Genomic DNA, 21,423 nt, shown 5'->3' on the forward strand with positions numbered 1-21,423 from the left:
GGAGGTATCCCGACTTCCAATGGATGGAGGACTGGGTGTCACAGGTTATTCATTTCAAGCGCTTCAATTTGATTAAGACCACCTTCCAGTTAGGTTGCCCCTCTTTGGTCCTGATAAAGACCCGCACGGCCAAGGCTTAAAAATCCCTAAGGCCATCAAGACGGGTCGAAACGTCGACGCCCACTCTCTACTACCTGGCTACGTACTGGCTACCTACCAGTAACTTTGTTTGGTGTACTGCAATGGCTTCCAACTGCTCCTGGGTGGGGGAGTGCTCCATCCTGCTGAGGTAAGTGGGAATAGTGGTGCAGGTCTCCCACCCCCAGACACCCTCCCAGGGAAGATGGCTACCTGCCTGTAAGTTTGTTTGGTGTACTGCAATGGCTTACAACTGCTTCTGGGTGGGGGAGGGCTCCATCCTGCTGAGGTGTGGGACAGAGGGAATGTTGGGAGTAGAAGTGCAGGCCTCCAGGCCACAAACACCCTCACTGTGAAGATGGCTACCTACCTGTAAGTTTGATGACGGTGATGTAATGGCTTCCAACTGCTGGGGGGGAAGTGCTCCATCCTGCTGAGGTGTGGGACAGAGGGAATGTTGGGAGTAGTAGTGCATGCCTCCCAGCCACAAACACCCTCACAGTGAAGATGGCTACCTACCTGTAAGTTTGTTTGGTGTACTGCAATGGCTTCCAACTGCTCCTGGGTGGGGGAGTGCTCCATCCTGCTCAGGTGTGGGACAGGGGGCATGGTGGGAGTAGTGGTGCAGGCCCCCCACTCCCAGACACCCTCCCAGGATAGTAGAGACCCCATTGACACAGGAGGAGATTTATGCTGCCGTGGGCAATCTCTCACCTGGGAAAGCAGCTGCACCGGACCAGATTCCCCTAGAGTTTTATAAAACGTTTGTGGATGCAATTGGCCTAGATTTGGTAGATATAATGCGTCAAGCTCAGCAAGAGAGTTCCATTTCTGAGTCTTGGGCCGAGGCAGATATAATTGTATTCCTAAAGAAGGGCAAGCCAGCTAGAAGTCCAGGGTCATACAGGCCTATTACGCTCATGAATAGTGACGGAATTTTGTTTTCTAATGCCCTGGCGACCCGTTTAAATCTTATTATCGGGAAAACAATCCACCCTTGTCAACATGAGTTTATACCCGGAAGAGTAACAACACAGCATATTCGTAGGGTTATTGCCCTGTTTGATGCTGCTGAAGTCTCAGGGGACTCTATGGCTTTGGTGCTTTTGGATGCCAAAAAAGCATTTGATAGGGTCTCCTGAGACTTTCTCTGGGCAGCTATGCAGTGCTTTGGCATGGGGAGCAGCTTTATTAAGACAATTCAGGCATTATATAAAGCACCGTCGGCTCGTAAAGATTGAATGGGGGTATTCCGCACCATTATTAATTAAACGGGGTACAAGGCAGGGCTGCCCATGCTCACCTCTCCTCTTCGCCATATATATTGATCCTCTAATCAGGAAGCAGGCAGCCAGTAACGAAATAACAACTCTCATTTATCATGGTTTGGAATCAAACATTTTGGCGTATGCAGATGATGTTGCTGTGGTCACGCCCAATGTTCAAACTGCTTTAGCTGCAATAGAAAGTGAAGCACAAGTTGTTGGTGCGATCTCTGGGTATTTATTAAATAGCCAAAAGACACAGATAGTTAAAAACAGTGTGGCTGTATTAGACAACCCGCGGGTGACAGAATCAGCTGTTTATCTTGGTATAGATATTACACCTGACCTGGGGAAGTTGGTTGAGAAAAATATTGAGCCAATACTTACGAAGACTAAAAAAGATTTTGAGATTCCATAATTTGCATATGTCACTGGTGGGCCAGTGTAATGTGACCAAAATGTTTTTTTTGACTAAGGTACTCTTCAGGGCAATTCCGCTAGAATTCGAGAGGCGTTGGTTTGTAGCGCTTGAAAATATAGTGAATAGATTTATTTGGGCACACGGAAAAACTAGGAGGGCTCTGAGGTATATGTCACTGCCAAGGGAAAGAGGGGGCTGGGCAGCCTCAGACTTTAAAATTTAATATTGGGCTGCGGCCTTTCAATAAATGAGCGGGCTTTTGGTGGGAATGTCTCAGATCTGTGGTCTAGTAGAGGTTTACCTGATGTATATAACCTATTGCTGGGAGAAGAAGCTGTGAACTGTTTTATGAAGTTTAGCGAACCAAGCTATTTTAAAACTTTGGGAGCTGCATTTAAGCTTTGGGGTGTGCTTAAAAAGAAGATTGGTCTTGGGAGGATACACTTTTATACTCAGATGTATAGAAACCCCACGTTTCCTGGAATTTTTGCCGATGTAACAATGTCAGTGTGGGAGAGGTATGGGCTTTGGAAAATAGGGGACGTTTTGAATCAAGATGGAATTCACTCATTCTATGAAATTCAGAATAGATTTGGTATCGAAAGGAGATATTTTTTTAAATATTTACAGATAAGTAGTTTTCTTGGTGGGAAAAAAGGGGGGTGGAATGGATTTAGTGGTGCTAAAATTATTGATGTTATAAGAGATAGAGAGAATTGTACCATTAAAAGAATATATACAGAACTATCGTCACTTAAACCGGATGATCTGGTTAAACATGGGAAGAAATGGGGCGGATAAATTGGGACTAGATGAAAATAAATTCCTTGATTTCCTAGAACTGGGACAGACCGTTCTTTGCTCTGTGCGGCTCCAAGCGCAGCATTTTAAAACAATATTCTCACTGTACTATACTCCTGCAAGGATTGCTCAGTGGGGTGGACAGGAAGGAATCAGATGTCCCCGGTGTAATAGCTTGGATGCTGATATAATCCATATGTTTTCAACCTGCTCTCGATTAGACACCTTGAGGCGAGCAATTGAAAAATTCCTGGATCAAATGTTAAATATGAAAGTTCTGCTTACCCCTGAACTAATGCTCTTAGTGTTAGATAGTAATGATATACATGTTATTACTTCCTCTTTCTTGCTATGGCCGCGCTCCGAATTTGCATAGCCTCTGCCTGGTTAGATCAAGCAGCACCAACGTTCCAGCAATAGCTTCCTATAACTTGGAAAAGGGGATTTATGCGAAAAAGAGTAAAAAGGGAGAATGTTGTATGTGATTCCGAAAGTGCAGGCTCTACCTCATCTGCAATATGGGATGGTTCTCTCCTCAAGCAACATCAAAATCTTCCCATACTAACAATTTGGAGTTAAAAACCTCCTCAAATTGACATTTGGATGTGTTTTTTTTGTGCCAGGAGTCTTTTTTGGTTTTTTACTTTTTTTTTACAGGAAGGAAGTGCCCCAGAGTCTCCAACTTCTATGTCACGTTTCCTTTAGAATTTGAACTGGAAGGATCACTCTTTGTTTCTGCTGCATATCCCATTGGATTTAAGGACTTTGAATTTGAGATTTCACATGTAAGTTGAAAAACTGGTGCTTTTGTTTGATTGGGGCCAAGCACCTGGATTTATTTGTACTGTTAATCGATTTGTAAAATGTATTGTGGTGAGTGGGCTGTTGTTTTAGTAGGGTCCTAGGTATTTCTTTGCATTGAATTTTCCTTCTTTTGTAAAGGACAACTGTTTCACAGTTTACTATACTTTCTACATGTTTTTAATACATTTAAAATTTTTATTGAATTGACTATGTCGCCTGGTCTTCCAGCCAGCAGGCCAAGTGCTAGTCATGGGTCCATGAAACAACAGTTTCTGTGGTGTTACAACATTTAGGCCATGGGTGGATTTGGATTGAAATCCAAAATTTACTTTTGTTGTATTTTTTCATGCAAACAGTGTATAGGATTCAGGATTAGGTGGGGTAATGCCTTTGAAGGACGATGATCTAGACGCCACTTGGATCCCGCCTCGGTCTGAGAGGTGTGGAAATATGGATTTTTCTGGTCAGTTATGTCCCCTATCTTGGACCCCAACGGTTCTATGTGCATGTTACAAGTACATGTATGTTTCCTCCAGTTCCAGTTATGAAGACGCAAATACATGTGTGTCCACCGTCAACATGTCCTCTGTCAGATCCGCCATGAATAGGCCGGATATTCTATTCCTAAGTATGAAAGGCCACCGACTTTATATGGTTCAGTTACTCCATTTTACAGTCTAGGCAAGTAGGCCCTGATTCTGTCATCAAACTCTTCTTGCCTTCTGCCTCTGAAAGCTCCAGTCTGAGCCTGCATCTGTGACCATGAACTTTGTCTCATTCTCTGCGCGGCTCACGAAGCCTGACATCAGCCTATTCTCTGCCAAGAACTGTATTTCACCTTCGAATTATCTGCTTCCCCCTCAGCCGATGCATTCCTGCCTAGTAGTTTAAGTAAACATTCTTCCAGTTACCGAGCAAAAGGCCCGGCTTCTCTGTCCTCATGCAAGTAATTCATAGCCCTGTTACCATGGAATATTCCTACCCCCTCGCATTTAGTGTAGACACTTAGACGCTTGTACACGCACGCACAGTCAGTATAGAATAGAGTCTGTCCGAGAGTCCTTCTTTCGTGGATAACATAGTTCTTTAAACATAGGATGTTAGATATGATTTGGGATTAGGTTGACTTGACCCCCCAGACTTCTTGTCTCCACATGTAGAGCTAAATGTCAAGTCCCCTTCACCCCCTAGTTACACGTCAATTACACGTCATGTTGCTGCGCGCGCATCTATGCCAAGTATTATCTTATGGATCCACCTATATGTGACATCATAACCAATTACGTTCCTTTTTACTCCTTATTACACCCATTTTTGGTTACGCAGATAAATCGTCATTTTCCTTATCAATTGTTACGCCTACTGCATTCGCTTCATTGTAATGTATGATCTATAAAAGTCATTTCATATCAATAATGTATGTACTTCACTTCCTGAACCCCCGTGGTGATGGAACTTGGAGCAACCGATTATAATCGTTCATTGGAATAAAGCCCATTCCGAACCTCTAATACCACGGATTCTGCCTCTCATTTTACTGAGCTATTTTATTATGTTTCTGTATCAAATTAAGTCCAGGTAAAGGAATTTTATTTACCACATGAATGGCGCCCGAACAGGGACACTTTCTCATCTCACGCGCCGGCGGTGAGTTGCAGGCCCGGTCTCCTGCCACAGCTGGACGGACAATAACGCGTACCAGCAGGATTTCCTGTATCTCCCTCCGGTCAAGCGGGGGCGACTGAGGCTGCGATCAACACCCAGACGAGGCGGTGAGAAGTGCGAAGTATCCCGACCAGAGCCTAGCTGAGAGAGCAAGATCCGAGGTATACAGAGACCCACCAGTTCGAAGTCAAGCCCAGTTTCCGACGAGTCGAGTCGAGTCCAGTCCGGTTCAAGTTCAAGTTACCGAGGCCTTCCGTTTCCGAAGCTACCCGGTGAGTACCATTACTGGGGAGGCATTTCTGACGTGCACATAGGTTGTGCCGGTCAAGACGGGTTTGGGTACACAAATCCGGTCTGCACTGTTTTAGCAGTGTATCTGTACTGTTTAGCAGTATATCAAGTATTCCGAAGTATCTAGTTATTGTCAAGAATTAAGCTTGGTGATTAGTTATGCAGACGATCATCATTGTTGTTTCAGTTAAAGGTTTAATGTTTAATGTTTAATGTGTTTAAAAACGTCCTGCATATTGTGGTATGAATGACTGTTCTTTATCGTGTTTATTGTATTAAGTCTGTTCAAAATCAAGTATCAGGTCAGTTGGTCAAAATCAAGTATAAGGTCAGTTGCCAATATGCCGCTCTTTTCGAAATTAAGACAGATCACTACTAGAAAAGGGGTTCTCGAAGAAGCCGTCCCTATTCCTCCTAGGGATACTCCAGGGCACTTCATGTATCACAAACATGGCTTAGACGCTATATTATTTCTTGATTTATGGGTAGACTACACCAAGGGATTACCAGAAAGTCAGAGGTGGCCCGCAGCGGGAACCTGGGATGCGGAGTGCATCATGAAAGTCGAGGAAGAGTTATGGAAAAGGAAGGTCAGACAGTCACAGAAAGATGCCGTTGAGTTATGGCGTAAAGAATCTCATAGACGTATGGAAAAAGCACGTAGACAGGAAGAAAAGAATAAAGAGAGTTCAAATAAAGTTCGAGAAAATCTATTAATTGAGGAAGGTATCCGAGTGAAATCAGAACAAGTAGATAGGCAAAGAAATGCCCTTATGAATGGTATGTATCCCCTTCTGGCCGAAGGATTACCTAAGGCTACTCCAGAGATACCGAAAGACTTGCCATCTCCATTATTCCCAATAAAGGTACATCCTAAGGGGCATCCTAGAACCGCAGAAGATGTTTTTCTTTCCTCATATTTAGATGACGCAGCTCCCGAGTATGCTAATTCCGCCCCACATAGGCCGCATACCAGGGAGATCCAACGCCAAGATCCAGTACCCGTATCCCTACAGCAACAAATCGAGTCACAAGTTCCGGCAAGCACACCTGTTTCTGCATCCGCTCCTACAGCTACTTCTATAGCTGTGTCCACACCTGTAGTTGCTGTGTCACGTTCAACGAATCCTTTCACACCCGACACCCCAGATGGGGCCACGGGAGGTGCTACCAATATTTTTTCTACGCCACCCAGAATGAATAAACTTACTTTTCAAGAGTCAGCACATTCACGTACACCCAAACTCATAAGTGCCCGTACGCTGAAGGAACTTCTTATAGATTGCAGATATGACCCTGTGCCCGGTAAAGAGGACGAAAGGACCCTGGCATCATTGCGTATCAGACGAGCCGCAGTGTATTTAGGGAAGTTACCAGGAATGACTGCGCATCTAGATAAAATATATCATTTTGTCCAAACAGGGCGAGATCCAGAATGTATTAACAGAGCTATGGAATACCAGAAAGTAGAGATACAGGGGGAACTGTTACGTTTCCTCATAAATTGTGTGATCAGAAATCAAGACCGACCGGGGGTAAACCCGGAAGCAATGCAAATTCTTACCAGATGGAGCCAGAATATATCAGAAGGGAGACATGATAAGCAAAATTGTATAATAGCCATGTGCCGAAAGATCCGTAAAGAAATAGAACGCCTACACGAAGAGAGATTAGAGGTAGACGAGTTCGAACAAAGCGAGGAAGAAGGGTCAGGACTGCCCGCAGGACAGTCAGACACCATAGCCTATGTAGGTAGAGGAAGATCTTGTAATAGTAATAGATGTCTTACTGACTCGATACGTCCGATATGTCCAGATAATAACAGGAATTTCCAAATACCTATAATTAATATAAGGTCTAACGAGCATTCGTTCCAAACCGCCGACAAACTACTCCGAGAACGAAGGGGTTATCATTTTCTCGATTCTATGGATGAACAAGATTTAGCCAGGGCAGCTGTCCATTGGGTGGACAGTCCCGGAAAATATAGTGATGATACAGTAGTACGCACATTTTTGAATCTCACCCCAGATGAACAGAGGTTAGCTGGGATTTATATGATTCAACAACTCATTATACTATATCGGAGTCAGCATTCGGACCCTGGTCCCTTACCTGACATATTGACTGAATTGCTTATGAATAAATGGAGAGGTGCAGGTACTAAATTAATTAAAGAAATTCTAGAATCAAGAAAGCAGTATATTCTTTTTGTATGCGCAGAGCATGTCAAGGAAAGAACCACGTATCACATGGATAGACAGAATCCCTTACGAGAAGTGCACCCAATAAAAGGCGAGGACAACGAGTTTAAGCGCGTATTTGTATATACGCCCATATCAAAAATAGAATTGTTACAAATGAAGAAAGTGGTACCCAGTCATGACAAAGATCCAGCGGGTTTTCACCGAGAAATTAAAGACATGTTACTCATGGGAGAGTATACCTATCCCGACATTATGACCATATTAAAGGTATTGATGCCTGCTGGCATTTATGAGAAACTCAAGGAAAAAGAGTGGGAGGTAGGAGACCAAAAGATAGAATGGTCAGTGTTAGAAGCGGAAGAAAAGGCCCGAACTGCAGGAGCAGGACTTGGGGATAAAACTAAAGCACTGCCAGGTTTACTAGTACAGGCACTGCCGCGTTTATTAACTACGAAAAAGGAAGATTGGGGTACAATTTCAGCCTGTAAACAGAAGCAAGATGAAGACACTAGCGATTACTATGCCCGATTTGAAAAATGTTTTGGTATAAATAGTGGCATAAAAGCAAGTAGCGAATCATACCCACATCTGTTTGTAACAAAATTAGTAGAAAATGCCCTGCCCCCAGTAAAGAATAGAGTATTAAAATTCGAGAGTACCTGGCAAGGTAACACTCCATCACAAATGTTACAAATGTTACAGTACCATCACAATAGAATTAGAGAGGAACAAGAACATGAACACAGACGCATGAAAGACACGAAAATGAAAATGCTAGTTTCCCAGACAGTTCCAGCTGAAGGACATAAAAAGGGTATGACACATTCCGATTCAGCAGGACCTGTAAAAGGGACATGCAATTATTGTAAAAAGCCAGGTCATTACGTACACGACTGTCCAGTTTTAAAACATAATATCGCCATAGGTAAAACACAAGAAAGATCACGGCCATTTAGACAAGAGCAGAATGAACAAGGAGCTCCGCAACATGCACAGGCCATGCCAGCCGCACAACAGCCAATACAGTTTGTGCCAGCTGCACCACCGTTGCCTGTTGCTGCCACACAGACAACAACACGACAAATGTATCAGACGCCCAGTATGAATATCCTGAGTATCAGCGTTACGCATGAAATAGCCTAGAGAGGGAAGTTGACTTACCCCTTATTGAAATCCCAGTAGATCAAGAAGGACCTTATGTACATAGTGAATTATTAGGTCAAGACAGAAAATTTTTACTCGATACAGGGGCAAGTCGAACAACTATAAAACGTAGTGAAGTTCCAGGGGCACCCCTCTCAGGCTCTCAGAATATTTCCCTTGGTTTTTCAGGAAAACCTATTGTTAATGAAGTATCACAGCCTCTTCCACTTACGATAGGACCTCTGACCCGAACTACAGATTTATTGCTTACTAAATCATGTCCAGAAAATTTGCTAGGAATAAAAACATTGAAAGCTCTAGGAGCCATAATATGTTGTTCTCCGGAAGGAGTAAGGTTGTTTTTACGTGATTTTAAAGGTCACTATGTGTCTAGAGACATGGATCCCCGACTGCAGACTTTACCTACACATCTATGGGCACAAGGCCCTACTGATGTTGGTTGCATGAATATTACACCATATCGAGTCACATTAAAGGCAGGAGTGGTGCTACCACGAATGCGACAATACAAGTTACCACCAGATGCTGTAGTGGCTTTACTACAAATCATTGACGAGCTCATTGCTCAAGGAGTAGTTGTGGAAACAGACTCCAATGTATGTAATTCACCGATAATTCCGATTCTTAAACGAACAGATCCAAAGGCCCCGCCAGTCTATCGATTGGTTATTGATCTGCGCGAATTAAACAAGTGCATTGTGCCACAATTCCCTGTGGTCCCAGATATCTCGTCATTACTGACAGCTATTGATTCCGAAGCAACATTCTTTACTGTAATTGATCTCAAGAATGCTTTTTTCAGCGTCCCAATAGATCCGGAAAGCCAATATTTGTTCGGATTTAGTTTAAATGGACGTAGCTTTAAATTCTCACGCGCACCTCAAGGATTTACAGAAAGCCCCAGCATCTATAGCCAAGCACTGAAACGAGAACTCGATAGTATCCACATGCCAGTTAACACTGCCCTGCTTCAATACGTCGATGATCTGCTGATCACCGCGAGAAGCGAACCGGAATGTGAAAAAGCATCACTGACAGTTTTACAATTTCTAGCCGAAAAGGGGCACAAGGTGTCCCCTTCTAAGCTGCAATTCTGTGTCCAGCGAGTTATTTATCTTGGACACTCGCTGTCCAAGGAGGGAAGGCAGCTTACACCCGACCGCATTCAGTTAATAGCTAACATGCCAATACCCAAGACACAAAAGGAAGTACGGGCTTTCATAGGCCTCACTTCATATTGTAGGCAGTGGATCCCTCAGTATGCATTTCTAGCAAAACCACTCATTCAGTTGACAACACAGGAGGCAGCCACATCGACTGTTCTCCCTTGGACTCAGGAACATACACAAGCTTTTGAAAGCCTAAAGAAAGCTTTATGTCAAGCACCTGTTTTAGCAACGCCATGTTACAGAAAACAGTTTACACTCTTTGTTACAGAACGCGAAGGTACTGCCTTGTCAGTACTCACACAGGAACAAGCAGGAGCACACAAACCATGTGCTTATTTTTCTAGTACATTAGATCCCGTAGCTCAGGCTTTGCCTGCATGCCTGAAATCAGTAGCAGCGACAGCTTTAGCAATCAGACAAAGCGATGCCATAGTGTTAGGACATCCATTGACAGTTCAAGTGCCACACGCAGTAGAGGTTCTTGTAAATAGAACGCAAACACAACACTTGACTATAGCGCGACTTACAGGGTACGAACTTACATTGTTTCAGCCACATATAGAAATCAGACGCTGTAACACATTGAATCCTGCCACACTTTTGCCAGTAACCGGAACAGACCCACTAGCTCATGACTGTATTGAAGTTATTGCAATCACGACGAAACCCAGACAAGACTTAACCGATGTCCCATTGTCAGATCCAGACCTGACATTGTATGTAGATGGTTCATGTATGAGAACAAGTACAGGAGAGTTAGTGGCTGCTTACGCAGTCACCACAGATACTGAAGTCATTGAAACTCATCGTATAAATACTTTGTCAGCTCAAGCCGCAGAGCTCATCGCTCTGACACAAGCCTGTATTCAAGCCACAAATAAAAAAGTCAACATATACACTGATTCACGTTATGCATTCGGAGTTGTACATGACTTCGGCGTGCTGTGGCGAGAGAGAGGTTATTTAACTTCCCACGGTGCCCACATTCAGCACGGACCCCACATTCATGCCTTATTAGATGCAATACATCTACCCACGGCAATATCAATTATGAAATGTAAAGCTCATACGAAGGTTACTGATATCATTTCCCAAGGCAATGATCTAGCCGACAGAACAGCTAAACAGACTGCTCAAACCCAAACATCCGACATGACAAAGACAATAGTCCCGATGCCGACACATTGTATGACAGTTAAAGATCCTACCCTTGACGTAATTGACATACAGACACATGCTACACCAGACGAAATAAAGAAATGGACTGAATTAGGAGGGATCCAAACGGACCAAGGATGGATGATGAAGGAAAAGTCTGTATGGTTCCTTCCTGACTCAATGGTCCAAGTTATAATTAACACTATACATAGTCCAGCACATCTAGGAGAAAAAGCTATGCTAGACAGCATTCAACACATTTGGTTCAATAAACATTTACGAGCAGCAGCCAAACAAAAAGTCCGTACCTGTATGATCTGTTGCCAGTTTAACCCAGGAAAAAGCGTTCCCGTAGAACAGGGTGGATTTCATCCTCCTAATCACCCTTTTGAAGTGCTCCAGATGGATTATATCCAGATGGAACGATGTCGAGGATTCAAATATGTTCTCGTAGTTGTCTGCGCTCTGTCCCGTTGGACGGAGGCATACCCGGTTTCAGATTACACTGCCCCGACTACTGCCAAACAGTTGGTTCGAGAATTCTTCCCACGATACGGTTTACCACGTGTTGTCTACTCAGATAACGGCCAGCCGTTCTCATCCGAATTAATGAAACATGTTTCACTTCTGTTAGGATATCAGTGGAAATTCCACTGTGTCCGACACCCCGAGGCAGCAGGTCTCGTAGAAAGACATAATCAGATACTGAAAATCAGATTGTCCAAAATATGCAGAGAGAAAGGTGTCGACTGGATAGTAGCGTTACCAGTTGCACTCTTTTACATGAGAATGGTAGCACACTCTCGAACAGGGCTATCCCCGTATGAGGTGATCTTCGGCAGACCACCAAATATGTGGGGGACGCCTATACCACGCAAAATAACTGATGTTGACTGTAATATGCTGACAGATTACTTGGCTTCCTTGATGTCTGCACTACAATCTTGTCGTTCACAGGTAGCTGCAGCCTTTCCCGACAACACTGAGGTGAAACCCCATGACGTAGTTCCGGGTGATCTCGTATTTGTGAGAAATTTCGACCGAAAGACTCAGCTGGAGCCCAGGTGGAAGACACCCAAGTTGGTTCTGCTGACCACAAGGACAGCCGTGAAGATCGAGGGCCGCAAGGGCTGGATTCATTCAAGTCATATCAAGAAATTTCATGGACTATCCTCGGATATAGACATTGTGCCCTGCACTCCCTCACAGACTGATTCAAAACTTCCTTTGGTTGAAAAGACTGAAACCGAACTCTATAAAGTAAAATTGAGGCCTAGAACGTCAGACAATTTGATTGTTTAAGTCCTCTCCAAGGTGAAGCGGTTGAATTTGTCTCTGACATGTATCCTCTAGACCTGAATCATGGACAGTCGCGGAAAATGTTGAAACGACAGGCGTATTGTAAATCACTGCGTAGCCACTGCATAGTGACATTATTAATCTTGTTTTTCTTGAGTCTTTTAATAATTACTGCAAGTATATTGCTGCACATATATTACCCTATTTCTAGACATGTTTACAATGTTACCGCAGAACATTCTTTTAGTGACCTACCGCCGCATGAATTGTCTTATAGACTTGCGCTGCGCAATAACACTTTCATTAGTATGTTACATCATTCCCATCAGACTAGTAATGCTACTAATTGTTGGGTGTGTGGTCGGCTCCCTCCCTATCAGAATTATGAAGGAGTCCTGCCATTCTTTCCACACCCATTTACACATAATGGCTCCTGTGGAGCATGGTTTAGTTTAATCAATTCCATAGACTCAGACACAGCAGTTTACCAAGATCATTGGGTATGGGGAAACCTGAACCTAGTTTTACTCAAGGTCTGCTACCCTGACAAGGAGGGTCGCCCCAAAAGAACAGGAACTGATCTAGAAAATGAAGTATATGGATTAGGTAAATTCACACCTAATCTCGTGATTCTAAATGTCGTATCCGAAGTTGAACTAGTCTTACCCACCATGTCAGTATTCCCAGCGAAGGGTGAATTGTGTGTAAGAAAGGTTGGTTCCATACATATGGGCCATAGTAAATGCACTACTATAGTAGAATTCAGTGATCAAGGCAAATCTTCATTTAGAGCTTATCGCCACTCCTACTTTATATGTGGTCAGACCGCATATATGCGTCTACCTCTAGACTGGGATGGTACCTGCTACATTGCATTTCTTTTGCCACCTGTTTTCCTAGCTCCTCCTGATTATTACAGAAATATTCATTTAGTACACAACAGAGAGCGGAGAGATCTCCCAATCGTCGATTACACTGAAACAGCATGGGAAAAATACACAGATTTCAATAAAGGCATCTTTCCTTATATAGGTACTGTTACTAATAGTAAGCTGATACGTAGATTAACTAGAACCCTTGAAGCAGTAGTGAACGAAACTATCTCCGCCTTAGGCAATTTAACGGAAGAGCAGTCTGCTATGCGGATTGTTGTGCTTCAAAATCGTCTTGTCCTTGACGTCATCCTGGCTGATAGGGGCGGAGCTTGTAGGGTCATCGGATCAAGCTGCTGCATATTCATACCAGAAAATTCGCCATCAGTATATAAAGCCATAACTCGCCTTCATAAGATTGTAAACCAGATACACCAGAACCCAGGCACTTGGACTTGGTCCAGTTGGTTTTGGAGTGTGATATCAGCCTGGGGATGGAGAGTTCTATCCTTCCTAGGTATTGGCCTTCTCATACTATTCAGTTGCTGTCTATGTCTACAATGTGGACCAGCGATCTGTGGTCTGTGTGCCACATCGTGTATTCCACCACCAAGATCTCATTCGTCACGGAAGAAGAAAGAAGAACAAATGATGTTATGCGAACAGATCAATGGATTAATGAAGATTGATATCTCTTAACGGGCAAGTAGGGGACAAGGAGGGAATGTGGAAATATGGATTTTTCTGGTCAGTTATGTCCCCTATCTTGGACCCCAACGGTTCTATGTGCATGTTACAAGTACATGTATGTTTCCTCCAGTTCCAGTTATGAAGACGCAAATACATGTGTGTCCACCGTCAACATGTCCTCTGTCAGATCCGCCATGAATAGGCCGGATATTCTATTCCTAAGTATGAAAGGCCACCGACTTTATATGGTTCAGTTACTCCATTTTACAGTCTAGGCAAGTAGGCCCTGATTCTGTCATCAAACTCTTCTTGCCTTCTGCCTCTGAAAGCTCCAGTCTGAGCCTGCATCTGTGACCATGAACTTTGTCTCATTCTCTGCGCGGCTCACGAAGCCTGACATCAGCCTATTCTCTGCCAAGAACTGTATTTCACCTTCGAATTATCTGCTTCCCCCTCAGCCGATGCATTCCTGCCTAGTAGTTTAAGTAAACATTCTTCCAGTTACCGAGCAAAAGGCCCGGCTTCTCTGTCCTCATGCAAGTAATTCATAGCCCTGTTACCATGGAATATTCCTACCCCCTCGCATTTAGTGTAGACACTTAGACGCTTGTACACGCACGCACAGTCAGTATAGAATAGAGTCTGTCCGAGAGTCCTTCTTTCGTGGATAACATAGTTCTTTAAACATAGGATGTTAGATATGATTTGGGATTAGGTTGACTTGACCCCCCAGACTTCTTGTCTCCACATGTAGAGCTAAATGTCAAGTCCCCTTCACCCCCTAGTTACACGTCAATTACACGTCATGTTGCTGCGCGCGCATCTATGCCAAGTATTATCTTATGGATCCACCTATATGTGACATCATAACCAATTACGTTCCTTTTTACTCCTTATTACACCCATTTTTGGTTACGCAGATAAATCGTCATTTTCCTTATCAATTGTTACGCCTACTGCATTCGCTTCATTGTAATGTATGATCTATAAAAGTCATTTCATATCAATAATGTATGTACTTCACTTCCTGAACCCCCGTGGTGATGGAACTTGGAGCAACCGATTATAATCGTTCATTGGAATAAAGCCCATTCCGAACCTCTAATACCACGGATTCTGCCTCTCATTTTACTGAGCTATTTTATTATGTTTCTGTATCAAATTAAGTCCAGGTAAAGGAATTTTATTTACCACAGAGGGAGATACCCATGAGACGACAAAGGTTCCAAAAAGCCTCAGAGTTATGAAGGCAGATGTAGAAGATGAGGATGATGATAAGCCAGTCATCATGGATGTTAGTCCAGCCCCAGGGGAGACCGACGTTGCCTCATTTCAACTTTCCTGGAGGGATGTGGCAGTAGCACCACAGATCTGACCACCGCCAGCTGCCATATTTGCAAAGTCCCGGCAGAGACCTACATCCACAACTACCTCTTCAGAAGGTACTGCAGAGCCAGAGAGTCAAACATCAAAACCCATCTACCGCCAGTTGATCAGACATTGGCAGCTGCAAAAGTGTCAGAAAGGTGCGCTCCGCAGTTTGGAATTTCTTTTCAGCTAGCCAGAAGGAGGTGAACATTGCCATATGCTCCATTTGCGAAGCAAGTGATAGTCGGGGTACGCTTGGTACAAACTATGGTCCCAGGGGTCAATCAACCCTTTTGAGAAAGCACCATATGATCTATTGGGAGGCACATCTCAGTGGACTGTAACTGCAAGTGTTGTTGGAGAAGGGGGTGAAAGCAGAATGAGCAAGATATCCGAATCCGATCGGGTCACGGTGGAAGAAGATGCCAACTTTATTACACCAAACAGCCCTCTCCCCAGCAGTGCAGTAGTATCGCCTACATCAGCAACATTGCAATGGCACAAGACTCAGGTTGAGACACCAAGGCAACAGAGGACAGTGACTTCCCTGCTGAAAAGCACATTAGGCCTACCACCGCCGACTGGTCTCAAGAAGTCACCTGCATCAGTGGCATCAGGAAAGAAAAAAATTCAGGTTACTATTCCTGCCATGTTTAGGCCACAGGGGCAGTATGAACGCAACCATCCAACGGCACGTTTGTACAACGTGAAGCTAACCTCCTTCTGATTTCTCTTGTTAAAGGGGTGGGTGTACTTGAATTTGTGGCAGCCATCTGCCTAAAATGGAAGGTTCCCAGCTGGTACTATTTTGCCAGAGTTGCTGTTCCAGTACTACATCACAATGTGCTTGAATTGCTTAGACTAGCTTTGCAGCAAAGTGCAGTCCACACTATCCACCTGACAACAGACATGTGAATCAGTTGCCAAGCGACTGATTACATGTGCATCACTGTACTCTGGATATCTTTTGTGGGGGCTCACAATGGAGAAATCCCATACAGTTGCAAACATTTTGGAAGACTTTAACAACAAGGTCTTTGAATGGCTGCGACCAAGAGGGCTTAAGATTGGATTCATTGCCATGGACAATGGCAGTGATATAGTTAAGGCCATGGCCAATAGTAGTTATTTCTAGGCCTGGGCAAAAATTTCATTCCGTTCGCGGAAATTGCGATAATTTGACATTTTCGCGTTCCGCGGAGAGCGCGAAAATGTCAAAATTTCCGCTTTCCGCAGCTTGGCGATAATTTGTTTCTTGCTCGCGCTGTAAAATAATACATTCTCGCACGCGTGCGATCGCCTTGCCTGAATCCCTGCGTTCGCCGACAAGTTTTCTTGATCCGGTCGCGTTCTCCATGAGATGTTGGATTGTTTTTAGACATTTGCGCTGTCTCGCGACAGTTCGCGCCCGCAGTGACGACATGCGCCGTGCGATCACGTCTTTCTTCTCGCGATCATGCACCGCGAGACAACTCAAAACAAGATGGCCACGCCCGCGAGCAACCACATGGGTAAGTTGGCGACCCGCAACCATGCAGAAAATCTCGCGAACATGCGGGAAAAAATTCCGCATCTTCGCGATATTTCCGCCTGTTTGCGATAATTTTAAACATTTTCGCGATAATTTGCGAAAGTGGATTTCGCAAATTCCGCCCACCCCTAGTTATTTCAGTGTCCTGTGTTTGGTGCACTGCATCAACATCATTGTACAGGATTTTCTCAAAAAAGAAGACCAAGTAAGCATCTTACTGTCCACCTGCAGAAGAATCTGCAGTCATTTCAGCCATTCATTTAAAGCCTGGAAACAGCTGACTGTCATTCAGTGGGATAATAGTATGTCTGTTAAAGCACTCCTACAGGAGGTGCCAACATGCTGGAACTCCACTTAGTATAAGCTTGAACAACTTTTTGAGCAGTACAGACCTATCATGCAAAAAGGCATGATCATTGAGATGGACAAATGAGGCCTAGTCAAATGCCTGACTGAGATGCTGCTTCCATGAGGTGTTCACACTGAAGTCAGCGAAGAGGACAGTACCATGGGCCAAGCTATCCCATCGTTGCCCATGCTACAGGAACAGCTAAAGGAGGTGTCTGCAATATACGCTGGTGTGGAGGAAAAATAGATGCGTATGACTCTTATGAACCTAAATGTACCCCAATATAGGCCGAGGTAGTTGCACAACCTTTTACCTACATTTGACCTATCATTGTTTTACATACTGGGTTTGGTGCTGACCTTTTACCCAGTTAGGCGCTGTATAAATGTTGTGTGGTTTTCTCCCAAAACAAGCCTAATTTATTATGCATGAGGATTCACAGTATCACAGAAGATTACCATCTTCTGCATATTAACTCTGTATGAGGGTCATCACTATGGTCATCCTTGGCCGACATGTTTATAGTACCATGACACATCTAGGTAGAACCAATGAGGGTACCTTTTGGGTATATAAGCACCACATCTTCACTGGGCAAATCAGAGGAGAAAGACTTCCATGCTGACACGAGACGCTAAGGCCCCTGCACGCAGACACTCGAGCACGCAGTGGTCTGATATCCCTCGCGGGGTGTCCATCTCGAGACAAAGACAGGGGTCCTTCACTCTCCCACATCAGGTAATGGAGTTGGCTCTATCCTAAGGAGATTCTTGGCTATACACCTACATACATGCTAGGTACACTTAGGTACATTTAGCTAGGGTTTGCATCGTAGGGGTACGCATTATTACTGTCATGTATCTATACACCTGAATATATTCATTGTTTTAGCACTATGGTAGAATTCTACCTTTTCTTTACTCTGAGACAAAGTGAGCACGAGTGACTGAGCGAAAAGTGTTGTACTGTTTCGATGATTCGTGAGGGGTCAGGTTTGTCATGTTTGATAGTTGCGGAAGCTATCTGCTCCTTGGTAACAGGGGCTATTAGTGGCACTGTGAGCAAGCTGGTCTACAGACTAATATATTCTCTGGGGTGTCTGGAATCAGTCTGGACACCAATCCCTTGGTTTATGTTGTCTAAAACACGCAGATCCTATAAAGAGTTGGCTCCACCAACGTTGATTTGGTTCCTATTTAACAGTAAAATCTGAGTAGTTCAGTCGTGCTTTCTAAGAGACCCCCTCACATTTACCTGGAGACGTCTGGAGTGGGAAGGGAAAATTCCACCACAGCTGAGTAGGTATATCCTGTGTATTGGCTGAAGATTTGTTCAAGCTTGAAGGATTATAGTTCCCTAAAATGTACATAAAACCTTATCTTATTTTCCTTGAAACAATTTTTAACAATGTTGGTCGAAGATAATGTTGCGGTAACATTACATGCACATGCAGCGGGAGAGGCAGAGCAGGAAGGTGCACTAAACATTGGAGAGCTTAATCCTTCACTTGTCTGCTAATACAAAGGTGCAAAGAGACATTGTGTATTCTAAACATTATATATGTGCCACAATTCTTGATCCACAGTACAAACATTACTGTCCACTTCCATTCCTTTTTCAGACAGGGATGTTAGAAAATACAAAACATGGATATCTGAGCAAGGCAGTGAAAAAGAATGGCAGGGAATTAGAGGCCCACTGGTCCCATCCAATGGTGCAGCCTTCACATTCAGAGCCTGAGGGCAGTGCTGTTGGGTCACAGCAGCCAAAACCAATAACAACAAGACCATCAACAACACCAATACGAGGCGCATCAGCCCCCGAATCTGCAACTGAGTGGTTTCTACTGGGAGGGCTTAAGTCCAGCGCAGAGACGAAGGCAAAAGAGGTTGAGCAAATTGGAGCACCAGCATTGAACATTGAGCGAATAGTCCAGGCCTATCTGGATGATGCAACTGAGGTCTAGCTTGATCAAAACCCATTGGTATATTGGAATAGGAAGAGGCACCAATGGTCAGTGCTAAGAAGTCTAGCAATAAACTAGCTTGCGCTGTAGCCAGTGTCTCCGCTAAGCGGGTTTTCAGTGCTGCTGGTGCTATTGTCACAGTGAGAAGGATCAATCTCTAACCCCCAAAAATATGGAGAGATTAACCATGATCAAATTGAATCAGCACTTTATACCCCTGGATTACACCATATGTGAAGTACAACAGGAAGAAGATGACAGACACGCAGATCATGGAAGTAGTGTGTAAAGTGACCTTCTGGGCGAACCACCAGAGGTTGAGGATGAGCTCTACTTCTCTGACTACTAGGCTTTCTTTCTTTGATGCCCAAAATAAATAAATAAATATCTCTCTATCTAGGTAACATTATTAACTTTATTATTTGTGTGTGTCTGACTGCCTACTTGACCGATTCATCCCCACCGACTTACTTCTCAGAGCTTGGCAGCTAACATTGAAGGGGACAACATAGTGATCCACCCAGCTGAGGTGGTTGGCTAGATTAAACATCAGGGAGGGAGAGTTTGTAAAAATACCATCTAGGGCATGCCCAGCTATATGGGTTGGAGCTTTCATCTCCTGGAAAAAAATCAAAGTTCTTCCTGGCATCTATAATGGAGAGCAAATCCTTTTTGGCAAGATCCTCAACATGAAAATTAAAATTGCCTAAAATAATAGAATTCTGATGGACCAGGTAGGGCTCGTCACCTGCCACCATGCTTCAAGGAAATTAGTATGTGATCCTGGCGGGCGATATAATAAAAGACCTATAAGTACTGGTTTATCTGCCTTATTCAATCTAAAGAAAGTCATTTCTGTGACTTAAGATATGTGTAGCTGAACACCTTCAAGAGAACAATTGAAATAGTCCTTATTAATGATTACTAACCCACCTCATCTCCGTTCAAACCAATCGTGCCTGGATAGAGAGGGTTTAGCTTGTAATTTAAAGTCGGTGGTCTTGCTGCAATTTCTCCTAAGCTGTAAAAATTGGCCCTAAGATAGGTTCCTTTTTAGCTGTCTATAGTGAAAGCTGCCACATTTCAATACGGTGTTCTTGTCAGTTGGTTTATGATAGGTATATTTGTATGTAGAGCACCTTCTTCTGCCTATATAGTAACATTCAAAAATATCAGTGATGTATTATTTACAGTCTGGTGAATTTAAGGTTCAGATCACAATTGTATAACCATAGCAAAAATGTAAGAGTAAAATCTGTGTCCCTTGCCCAGGCATCCAGGATATCATCTATATATCTCTTCCATGTTAGTGTGTAGTCTCTAAAAGGGTTTAATGGATTTAAGGTGAATTTCTTCTCAAAATCATGGACATATGGTCCCGCAACATTCAGGGCAAAGGTACTTCCCATGTAAGTCCCATGTATTTGCAAGTATAATGTACCTTCAAATGCAACAAAGTTTCTCCTGAGTGGCAGTCTGGTGCATTGCAAAATAAATATGGTCCGTATCATTTATTCCTCATTCTCTCATTCAAAAGAATCTTGTTTCACTTGTAAAGTATATTCCTGTGGTAGACTAGTGTATAGACCTTCAATGCCTAGACAAATTAACACATTTTTCTCAGGGCTGAATTTTATTTTTTTAGGTCAGTCAAGAAATCTTTTTTGTCTTCAAGGTATGTTTTAGTCTTTTGTACAATGGATTTGGGAAAGAAATCACTAAAAAGTAACAATGGTTCCAGGAGGGATCCAATATCTGATACTAAAGATTGCCTGAGTGGTGGAAACCTATTCTTGTATATTTTCGGAAGTGTGTAGAAGTAAGGTTTCATTAGGTTAGTAGTTTTAAGAAAATCTGCTTTTTTTTACCCTCAGCCTCATCTTGGTGGCAGGTTTTATGATAATATCTGTATTTGACTTTACTTCATGTAGGGCTTTTAAAAAAAAAGAAATTTTCATGGTATGTAAAACTTTAATTCTACACTGGCAATTGCTTCCACCTAGTTCAAAATGGTGTGCTCAAAGTCTAAGATCACAGTAGGGATGGCTGTGTTGTATAGGACAAAAACTGGATTTCTTCTAGAGGCTAGTGTCTCCCTTTTCTTCCGTGTTTTGCGTCTTTTCAAAGAATGTTTTTAATTTTAGTTTTTTTTAAACTCTGCCAGGCATTTAGGAGTCCTAAAGTTAGGAGTCCTAACTATACTAATACTAAACTGAGTAAAATCCTAATTTTAAGACTTTCGGTATTCACAGAAGGCATTTAGGA

The sequence above is a fragment of the Triturus cristatus genome, chromosome 6, assembly GCF_964204655.1.
Source record: "Triturus cristatus chromosome 6, aTriCri1.1, whole genome shotgun sequence".
Classification (NCBI taxonomy): domain Eukaryota; kingdom Metazoa; phylum Chordata; class Amphibia; order Caudata; family Salamandridae; genus Triturus; species Triturus cristatus.